The sequence below is a fragment of the Canis lupus genome, chromosome 29 (genome assembly GCF_011100685.1).
Source record: "Canis lupus familiaris isolate Mischka breed German Shepherd chromosome 29, alternate assembly UU_Cfam_GSD_1.0, whole genome shotgun sequence".
Classification (NCBI taxonomy): domain Eukaryota; kingdom Metazoa; phylum Chordata; class Mammalia; order Carnivora; family Canidae; genus Canis; species Canis lupus.
In genome coordinates this window covers 9,159,192-9,170,995 of record NC_049250.1, presented here as the reverse complement: position 1 = coordinate 9,170,995, position 11,804 = coordinate 9,159,192, and the positions used below count along the sequence as shown (strand labels likewise).

Here is an 11,804-nt window from a genome sequence, read left to right as displayed (position 1 = left end):
TGGAAAATTTTGGGAGGTTTCTCACAGCTCCAGGCTTAACTATGTACACTTTACTGGTTTCCCGTCCTTCCTTATCTGGCTCCAGCTCCTTCTCTTGTCTTTCTTGCCAATCACCTGCATCCAAACTCTTTTCTTTGTTTTAGGGAACATAAGCTAAGAGATTGGATTTCAACTTTTCTCTACAAAATTATCAATTTTTTTCTCCTCCAGCATCAAATTATTCATCACTAGGCCATTTATTCATAAAAAGAACGAGAATCTTAAACTGTGATTCTAAATAAATCAGAATTGAAGAACTATTCAATAAGGTTTTTTTTTTTTTTTTTTAATTTTGCAAACGTATAAGAAAAGGATTTTATGGGATGAAGCACTCAGAGTCTCTGAATGGCAGACCAGGACGAGATTACCACTTGTACAATAAGGACTATGTCCATGAGTCACACTCCTTGGCATGAAACCATTGGGATGTGACAACGACAGGACACCAAGTGCTGATGATCCCTTCCTCAAGGCTGCTCTTTGTTTGGGTTACGCACATTGCTGCCTGTCTTTTTACTTTGCCCCTTTGTTTTTCCCAGTCCAGACTCTGTATTTCCATATATTCTCTTCTCTCTCTCTCTTTCATTTTTTCTGTTTCTCTTTCACTTTTAAAAACATTCTCTTGACATTTTGCCCTTTCTCTTCATGTAGTATATAAACGGTTGTGTCATTTGAGGCTTTTTGTAATCGGATTCCCTTTCTCTAGTAGTTTCTTGGAAGTACTGATTTTTCCCCCCAGGTTTATAGAATAATTTTCAAGAACTTTGGTCAAATCTCAGATTTCATACAGTCTTTATGGATTCCTCAAGCCCATTCTTGATTCTTCAATGTCTTGCTAGTGAAGACAACCCTAGGTAGGTTTTTACAAATTGGAATCTCAAAAATATATACACACACACACGAACATATATATAAAGTGAATTTTTTGCAATCTAATTACCTCAAGATATAAAAAGCCAATTTCAGGCACAGAACTCTGTAGCATAAGAATCTGAAAGTTCCTGTGTCAATTATATCTTGGTAAACTGGGGGAGGAAAATCTGAAAGCAAAAGCATTCATGAGTACAGATTCTACAATTTTCACTTTTATATAACATCATGAGCTACATGAACATGGTCTTGCCTCAAGGTCTTAACAAATAATCACGACAGTGTCAGTGGACAGCCATAATCCAGAATTTCATAAATGAAAATGTGGGATGCTTACTGTGGCTTTTTGAAAAATTAACATTTTGTCATAAAAATATTTAAAGGGCACATGTAAAAAAAGAATGCCTGGTGGTAAAAGAAGGATTTCAGAGGAGGGTACAGACCAGGAGAGGGTGCTGAATATGTGCCAGGGGCTGAAAGCCCTCACCAGAGAGAAATGAGAAAAAGTGCCTAGGAGGGGAAATGTGATACAAACACAGAGTAAGTATCATTGGAACTTATTTTCACTTTTCACACTCCTCTTTTCCCCTTCTTCCTTCATTCCTCCAAGTTTCCACCATTTAAAATTGAAATAATAATATTTAATATTGAATAATATTGAAAATTAATTGATTTTGTGCTAACCACATACTATGTAGCAAGGTCGGATGAAAAAATAGTACACCATGTACTTGGTTTTCACTCTTTAAAATCAGTTAAAAGTCTGTCACCTCCAAACCTCAGTCAAACAGCCAATGTAGCCCCTGCTCCAGTGTTCACTCCCTAGGGCATGGCCCCTTTGTTGGTTTCTTGCATGCTTGCCTCCTGGCCCTTCCCTCGAAACTATTTCTTATCCCCTATTTCCACCTGAGATATCCCATCAGAAGAACCACCTGAGATATCCCATCAGAAGAAGGGGTTCAATGTGGCAGTGATGGGGTTAAGAGATTGCAAAATAGAATTTCTAGACAACAATGTTGGAGCATGGTTCCCCCAAGCCCAGCAGCTGATCAGGATAGGTCATCATAATAGCCAATGTCCACCATCTTTCTCCTGGGAACCACTTGGGTGGGTGATGAACTATGTTGCAGGAAAAGTGATTTTTCAAATGTCTTGTAACTCTTAAATGATCTCTAGACTACACCCTGTATTTGAGTATCCTTCTAAAAGTTTTGCCTCAGCAAACACTGATGCATCCTCCAAACACAGCAAACTGAAGAAAACCTTGATGTGAGTTTAAAAGGGTTGAGTGTATCACTATAGTAACAAAAGTAATTTGCTAAATGGGTTGCAGTATCCCACAAAAGACAGAAAATAAATTGGAGCTGATTTAGTAGGAAATGTCTCATTTTCTGAAACTTGCTATAGTTAATGAGAATGCCAGAGTTTCTTAGCATCTGCAGTGCGACTGTTTCATCCTGATCTTGAAACGTTGGCATTTTAGGACAGTAGCTTGGGAATGGAGGGACATTTGTGGAATATGTGGCCATTTCCTGGACACTTCTGAATTCACAGTTAAAGGGCAAAATAGGATTCCAGATTTACTTAATATCTTTTACATCAAGTGAGGAAAATATTTATAAGGTAAAAATAAACTTTAAGGAAACAGATACCTAATATCCCACACTTTGTTCCCAATGCTCTAGTACTTAATCCACGTTTAATATGAAGCCAAATCTGGATTCTGTAGTATTTACAATGTAAGTGAATGCTCCCTTCTGTTAACTACAGAACTGCTAAGTCGTTATTTATTACCAGTCTCTTTTTGCTATGCGGACTCTCTTCTGAATTACCTGGCAGGGCCAGTGAACTGTCAAGGATCTGTGTTCACAGGGGTCCCTCTTCTCCACATGGGCTGCTGTACCTCATGTTTTGTTGTGCAGCCTTCCCCAGGGCAATGTATCCATCAGTTGGCTTATGTCAGATCATTTTGTTTGACCATATATATTTATTTAAAATGAACTCTGGACTCAAATAATGCCCCTGTTGTCAGGATGAGTGCTATTTCCTTTCAAAATGTAAAGAAAGCTGGTGTCTCTGTTTCTGTAGTTTGATAGAAGCCAGATTCCCCATACAACAGGACACCAAGGATTTGTGCTTTCTCTATAGAGCCCTGCCAACTCTGGAATAAGATTTCTTTGCATACATGTTTGGCTAAGCTTTGTTGACGTGATCTACGGCCAAGTTCTCGTCCCCCTTCTCTCTGTAGTACGTTTTCTCAGAAAACAGGACTCTCATTAATGTCAGGGGTCAACGCCTATTCCTGGGCTTTGTTTCCTAAAAGAATTCCATGTTTAAAGCAAGCTTATGCCAGAAGAGATGAACAATGCCAACAAATAAATAAATAAATCTGGTTGATGTTAACGCAGCTCATTTTTTTTCAATACACATTTTGAATGTTATGTTTGTCTCTATAATAATAATAATAGCTTCTATGTGTTATTATTATTTACTGGCCTATTCAGGGATTTCTACCCTTATGCTAGAAGGACAAAAATATTTGTAAAGGTGCCAAGAATTTTCCAGTGCCTAGAGATAGACACAAAAGCTGATACAAGGGGCTATTTCTGGTATCACATTATCCCAAGACATTAAAATGCTTTGGCTAAAAAGTGATATTGAAATAATGTGTTGTTTTCTTTGTGATGCTTAAAATAGCAATAAAAAATTATACCATGCTCTTTGCTTTTGTTTACTTAATTATTTAATAGTAGATGGGATTTTGTTTTTTGGTAGGAGATTTGTTGAAAGTTAAGCACCTGTATTGAATATTTAGTAGAGGTTTAAAAATAAATAAAAACTTCTTCAAGATTTTTTTAAAGGATAAAATGTATGAAAAATAAAGAAATCTCTTCTATAGTCCAAGGAATTTATGAACTATGACAGATATTTAGGCACAGTTAACTCTGCACATATCAACCAATTTGAAAAATAATAAATACTATGCATTTTTGCATTAAAATGTGTCATATTTAATCCTAGTGTTTTGTTGTAAAATTCTGCAAAATCCATTCTCAGCCAGTGGCTGGGTTTTGATTTCTGGCCATGGTTTAAATGGCATTACCAAGATGCTTGTGAGACTGTACTTTCAGGGAAAAGGAACAGAATCTTGGTAATAAGAGGACTGTGCTTTAGGACTATGCTGATTTCATGACAAATGCTCTTCCAAGGAAATTTTTGAGAGAAACAGCTCCTGATGTGGGAGATACTGATTTTTTTTTTTTGTCTTCCTCAACCAGTGATTTTATTGGTGTTCCATAAACATATCATGACTGTATGAAAAATAATGTATAATTTGAGTTAATGTCTCTGCTTTAACCACCACGTGTTACATTTATTGGAACTAGATCTATAATGCATACAGTTCATTGTATCTCTGAATTTGTTTGCATTATGCACTTCATGTTTTATAGGAGGGTATGAAAAGAACCTAGTTTTCTTCTTACGATTCAAGTTCATGAGGAAGCTTCTTGTCTATTCTGTTTGACTATGATCTGGCTTCTGGCTCCCCTCACCTTCTAGAATGTACAATCTGGACAAGAGTTGTTGATAATGCTGCTCCAGAGTTTGGTAGATACAGCCTGCTTTTTTCTTTGATTATTGTGAGGAAGCTGCAGAATGCCAGAACTGCCTCCAGGACATCATTATAAACACAGATTGCAAAGTACAGAGCACCATGGAATAGCAAATTCTGTTTCACATCTTAGGCAATGGGAAAGAATCAACTTTAAACATAAATGGATCAGTTTAATGAAGGCATGGGATGAGTCAGACAGAAGCACCGTCAGTAGATACTTTGCAGAAGGGCTCTTTCTTTCTAAAAGCCCTCGTGAATTATGGTCAAAGGCATTGCTCATAACCACTGAATAGGCAGACACATTTAGAGACCAGCTGGCATCATTGGTAAATGAAAAAGATTGCTTTAGGGTAAAATTCAGTTTTGACTGTAAATTGACACTGAACCTCTAGGGCGATGATGCATGAAATTTCTTAAATATTTGAACACATGTATTTATATGGAGAAAATTAGTTTGTCTTAGTATATACATGCCCTCCCTGCCCTCTCCCCTTGTTGGCCAAGCAGATCCAAGATCAAAGGGAATGTAACTGTGGTCTGGTGTAAGCAGTGCAGTGGATCACCACACTTCTGAAATCTCTGGGCAAATTAGACTCTCTCCACTTCATTAAATAACACTTTTCACATATTTATTGTCAGTGGCAACCTTGAAGTAGACTAGAGGACCTGTGGTTTTTGGCAGATTACAAAGGACTTTATGTCCAATTTACTACTTTGTCAGAACTTCCTGTGATCTCTGTGAGCCTTTTTAGCCAAAAGATTGTTTCAGAAGCTCCTGTCAGCTTCCAGCAATGGATACATTTTTTATATTATCTCAATGGAATGTCTGAGAAAATCTTTGTTAGAATCGCTTATTAATATGTAAAGCACCCAAACTGGGTTTTCAAATCACATTTCTTCCATCAAAAAGATCTATCTTCTTGGCCAACACTTTTAGTGTGTCTTAACAATATTTAGGAGTATTTTTCCTTCATCTAGGGCAGTTTGTCAATATTCTTAGAGGCAATTAGAAAAGTTCTCTGATCTTTGACATTTTCTTTATAATTCATCATTTTATTTTTAAAGATTTATTTCTTTGTTTTAGAAAGAAAGAGAGTAGGCTGGGAGGGGGCAGAGGGAGAGAGAATCCCAAGCAGATTCCCAGCTGAGCGTGGAGTTCTCACCACCCTGAGATCATGACTCGAGTTAAAATCAACAGTCTGACACTTAACTAACTGTGCTACCCAGGTACTCCTATAGATATTAATTTATGATCATGCAACTTAAAGAGTAGCCAGAGAGATAAAAGACTTCAAACTTTGAGCATGTTTTCAAAGTGCTGGTGTCTAGTGCAATCATATCCAATCAATTTTGATGAATAAAAATAGAATGAAAGCATAGGAGCTACAAAATAAAGTGGCAATGAAATTACTGTTTTGCCTAAGATTATCAAAAGTAAAAAAATAAAAAAAAACTTTCTAAAAAGTTTCTAAGTGATTATTATGTGCTATAAGCATAAATGCAAGTTTTTCTGAAAGTATTCTTTCTCCCTTCATTCTTTTTTCTTATTTCCTCCTCCCTCTTTCTTTTTTATTTTTTTTCTGTCTTTCCTTCCTTCATTTTCTCCTCCTCCTCCTTATTCTTTCTTCTTGTGACTTTGCAATTCCAAGTCCTTACTATAATAGAATATTTTTCCTCTGATTTAAAAAGAAATTGAATACATTTAAGGATTGCTACAGATAACATTTAACAATGTTAGCGTCATGCTAATTAGGAGCTAAAGTAGCCAAAAAGGTGGCATTGGTAAAATTTATTAAAGGTTTTTCAAATGTCAGATTGTGACAAAATATAGCATTTGCTTAAATTTACTAAACTTCTTTTTATTAGAAGGATATTGTCTTTTTTATTACACTTTTTGTGCCAGATTATAAGCTTCAATAATATATTTATTTAGCACCTTTGCTTATATTATAAAGAAAGTGATTTGTTTTTGGTGAACTGTGTTTAATGTGCTACCATTTGCTGTGTTTAATGCATGACCTTGGACAAAGCACTTCAATCTTTCACTCTCTGTGTTCCTCAGTTTGTTCATCTGTACAAAGAAGATAATAGTTTCTACCTGTTAGAGTTTTAGGAATCTATAAATAAGCATTTTTAAAGTACACAGAGTAAGTCTCTGTGTTTGTTATATAAAAATAAATGTACATATGTATCTCACAAAATAGCCTTTCTGCTTTGTCGTTTCCTGCCTGCCCGCTTGACGCCCTTTGTCTTCTTTCCTTCTTTCTTTTCTTCTTTCCTTCTTTCAACACATGAGAAAGCAACAATAAAATTTGTACTGAGATCATTTTTCTACTAGTATATTGGTTAACAGAAATTTTTATGGTTTTACTCCCCATATATATTTTATCTCTTCTATTTTTGTGCTATATGTCTTTTTTTTTGCACAAGTAAACAGTTATCCATGTAAAATAAATATGTAAGAATCTGGACTGAAAAGCCCAAGATGAATTTCATAATGAAATCATCCTCATATAGGTAAGATTGGGAGAAAGGGAACAGTTTGACATTTCCTGACATTAGGAGTCAGAGCCTATTTTTCAGAGCTTGTTTGAAGGTAATGGTGCCCAGAACTTCTTAATAAAGATAATAGGCCAGAATGATTAAGGAGCTCTCCTTTAGGGATCTGATAATGATCAAAGGTCTGATGCCTCATTGAAAGCACTTTGGGTATCACCTCATTTTAAAGTTGAATATGTGCCACTTGGGATCATGCTAAAATTATTGTGAGTTAGGTATCCAGGCTCAAGTATCAAGCTGAAGGAGAAGAAGAGGGGACACCTGGGGTGGCTTACCAGTTAAGCATCTACCTCTAGCTCAGGTCATGATCTCATGGTCCTAGAATCTAGCCCCATATCACACTCCCTACTCAGCGGGGAACCTGCTTCTCCCTCTCCCTCTGGTCCTCCTCCCCACTTTTTCTCTGTCTCAAATAAATAAAATCTCTCTCTCTCTCTCTTTTTTTTTTTTTTAAATAGGAGGGGCACCTGGGTGGCTCAGTGGTTGAGCATCTGCCTTTGGCTCAGGTTGTGATCCTGGGGTTCTGGGATCGAGTCCCGCATGGATTTCCCCACAGGAAGCCTGCTTCTCCCTCTGCCTATATCTCTGCCTCTCCCTCTGTGTTTCTCATGAATAAATAATAAAATCTTAAGGAAAAGGAGAATGTGTTAGTGTAAAAGTCAGCAGTCTAGGTACAGAATATGCATTTTAAAGAATGTTATGAAAGACGTGCCTGAGTTAACTTTGAATGGGGATGGTGATGGTGTGACAGAGATGGGGATTGGGATGGAGGATATATAGTCTGAGGGGCTGGGAGCTTGGTAAAGGCAAAGACTTTAGGCAGGGATGATCGTGAGGTACTTATTAAGGCGGAACGTGGAAGAGCCAAAGGCCAACTTCAATTTCCCAAGACTGCTTTGGCTCTGAGACTACTTTCTGGGCAATTCGCATTTTGAGAAGTGCTTGACAAGTGGCTTTATAAATTAGGATGTATGGTACAGGATTCTAGACTGTGCTTCAGGGAATAAGCTCTTGGCTAACTAGTGCTCAAATTGAAGCAAGAACAGACTGAATTATATTGCCTCAGGGACAGTACATCCCGTTCACTGGGCAGAACTAAACCACCCCTGACAGAGGTTCAGCTTTAATCTCTGGCCAACTAAAGAGCAATTTTACTTTGCCTTGAGAATGCACTAGTCCTACAGAATTGGAATTTCAAAAAGACTTCACCTTTAAAGTCACCTTCAATATTACCTTATTTGCTCTCTATTTATGTTATCTTTTATACACAGAGGCATTTCCATTTACTGTTATGCAGGATGGTAAAATAAATAGCTCTCATTAATATTTTATCTGATCTTTATTCCTATCACTAGATGCTCTTCTGTGTTCTATTCTGTCATTGTATACAGCACTAGATACACACACACACATATAACTTGAGGAAATTAAAAATTTTTTTGGAATATTTATGATCCTTATGCATTGTTTATTCATGTTCTCTTAATAAATCAAATTTGATTTTCTCCTTTAAGTATTTTCTTCTCTTTCTTTCTAAGTAGATGTAGGCATTCACTGATTTTTTCATTCAGTCATCCAGTTGTCAAATATTTACTATTACCTAAAATATGTCAAATATTACAATAGGAGATGGACCAAGGAGAATCTGTGTTTCTTGTTCAAAGCATGAAAGTCTACTTGGAAAGATAAAAGTCTGTGATGGCATACAAAGAAATTTTAAATCCTTATAAATACAGTAATAAAAAGGCAAATACAGAATAAAATGGAATTCAAAGGATAAAAATGTTTAGTTATTTTAAGAAAGAAAGAATATAAATTTTGGATAGTCTAGATTTCAGATCATTTTTTTTTACTACAAGAATTTCAGTTAATTTGCATTCTTAAAAGGAAGTTAAATACTCCTAATTTTTTTTACACTAATGAGTATTTCTATATTCTTTTTATTATAAAAATATTTGTATATATAAAGAAATCAGTTAATAATATAATCAATCTAATACCTAGCTTCAACAATGATCAACATATGGCTGCTGTTCCTTCTCCCAAAACTTTTCCCTACACCCCACAACACAATTATTTTAAGGCAAATTCTAGAATCGTATAATGTATTTTGCCAATACTTAAGCACATATCTCTAAGAGAAAGGTTTTTTAACATAACTAGAATACCATTATAGTACCTATAAAATTTAATAATGTAAAGCAAATTGCAAAAATCATATAATTCCATCTGTAAATATTGCTAAGAGATGGGATTTTTTAAAACATGGCAATGCCATCATGACATCTAAAAATAATAGTAATTTAAAAAAATATCATTTCAGGTCAAGTTGGTGTTTGAATTTTCTTAATTATCTCATAAAAGCCTCTGCATACTTACTTCATTCAAATCAAGTTTAAAGATCCACACTGCATTTGGTTGATAGCTTTTGTAGCTCTATACCAGTTCCTTCCCCTGCTCCCCAAATTTCTATGTTGAAGAATATAGGTGTTTGCCCTATAAAATTTCTCATTATAGGTCTTTAGTTGATTGCACACTTGTGATGCCTTTCAATGTGTTCCTCTTATCCTCTGCAGTTCAAATATCACTGGGTTCAGAAGCTTGATCAATTTTAGTTCCTTGGCAAAAAGACTTAGATGATGCTGTGCACATAACTGCATGATGTCAGGAGGCACGTGACACTGGATTATTCATCTTTTTGCCATCGGAAGATGACTGAGCATGTTTAGATATTATCTACCTTGGACATCCGTTTCTAAACTTTGCTATTATTCCTAAACCCAATGATGTTAGCAGCCATTGATTATTACTGTCAAGGCCCATGAGCCCCTTCTTTCATTAGTTCTGTAAAATGGAGGTACTCTGATTCTGTCATCCCTACAGCTTTCCTTAGCTGTAAATCTTCAACAAAGAAAATATTTTCCTCCTCAACTTTTTGGTTATCCCAAAATATAGCTTAAGACAGGTATTTATTATTTTCTTTTATTGGCAAGTTTTAGAATAAAGAATTGGCCTAGCAATCTCCAAAGCTAAGTAAGATCTTTCCCCTAGTCATTACAAATTCATGTTTTTTAAAAAGACAGATTTGATGCTTCAATTCATTCCTTATTTTTATTGCTTATATTGTTCCATTTGGTCCCTAGAAGCCTATCCAAATTTGCTTCTTCTAGTATTTTGACCTGAATCTAGTAGCCATCAAGTTTCCTTCCATTTTGATGTTACAAGATCTTTCAACCTCATTCAATACACTGCTTGCTCAATCTATGGAATTAATCATTTCTCCAATTAAAACTGGCTTCTTTTCATGGCAAATTGTTCTTACAGACCAAAATTTGGGCTATGGTTATTGTTGTTACTGGGTTTGTTACTGCTTCTAGAATATTGAGTATGTGAAGCAAATAAATTTTTTAAAATAAAAATACTTCCTGTGCACATAATGATATTTTCAACTCGAATGTAAGGTTATATAGTTCTTGTCTAGCTTATTTGATTCTATATCTTTTTCCTTTGGGGCTTAACATTTTGCTTCCAGATGACATTAATATAACTGCTTTTCAAAGGAGAATATGTGTGTATGTGTGTCCAAAAACTCTTGGTTCCCTACCTTACCCTTTGTTCTTTATCATTGCAGAGCACAGGATGGCTCAGGACCCACTTGTGAAGCTGGGGTTGGCTGGGACTCAGCTGAGAAGCAGGAGGTGGGCACAGCAAATGACAATGCCCACTGCAAATGTATTACTATTCCCACTGACATATTCAACTTCTCAAGAATAAATCATTTTTGGTCTATATTTTCTCCTCTTCAAAACTGCTTATTCTAATGTCAAATATAGGGCCCTTTTAAATTTAGTTGAGAACACAAATCAATATTTCATTGATTTATTTTATTTGTGTTTCATTGAGAAGGAGGCAGCTAATATGAATGTGCAAAGTCAGTTCCTCTCTTTCTAATTCCTAAGAGAAATTCAAAGAAGCTAGAGCTACAGGGAGATGTAATTTGGAGACTGTGGTGAGAAAAGCCCCCTTTCCTGCCCCTCCAAAAAGTTATTTTTCTACTTCTTGTGATTATTTATGCTAGAAATAATTCTTGGGCTCTTCCCATACACAACTAGGTGATTGTCTAATTAGTGCAATTACCATACCAGGAAATCCCAGTGGGCTTCTTGTATACACTGCTAGGACTTCTATGCTACTAGTTCTCAGAGGCAAGAGAGAGGTTAAGTGGCAATGTCTCTTGTTGACTTCTGAGACAGACTGTACTCTCTCAAGAAAGCTTTTTCTATCACCCCTCTATTGCTTTCTGAGCCTGGTCCCTTAAGCGTTATATTTATCTGAAATTCTTAGTGTTTTTTTCATGTGGTTAGTGCTTATTCCTGTTTTTTGGAGTGGATGTATGCTTTTCTTATGTGTGATAGTTCACTCCTTATAGATATTTGGGAAAAGAAGGAAGAAGAACCTAGCATCCGGGCTATTGCCTAAACTTCTAGAAATGACTAGAAAAGAGAATTTAAAGAGTGGAGGGCAGAGCTTAGTGAATAAAAAAATATAATATACTCAATGTTGAAGGACAGCACAGATGGAAAAACAGGCTCGGAAAATTGGTTTCTCGGGATCCCTGGGTGGCGCAGCGGTTTGGCGCCTGCCTTTGGCCCAGGGCGATCCTGGAGACCCGGGATCGAGTCCCACATCAGGCTCCCGGTGCATGGAGCCTGCTTCTCCC

General features: G+C 36.2%; 1 long non-coding RNA gene across 1 annotated transcript; it reads left to right on the top strand.

Annotated features, from left to right (window-relative positions):
- Positions 1-562: 562 nt before the first annotated feature.
- LOC111093248 lies at positions 563-10,850 on the top strand. The gene is made up of 3 exons (XR_005380844.1): positions 563-893; positions 1,293-1,449; positions 10,716-10,850. It is a non-coding gene; the product is annotated as an uncharacterized LOC111093248 (long non-coding RNA).
- The last annotated feature ends 954 nt before the right edge of the window (positions 10,851-11,804 follow it).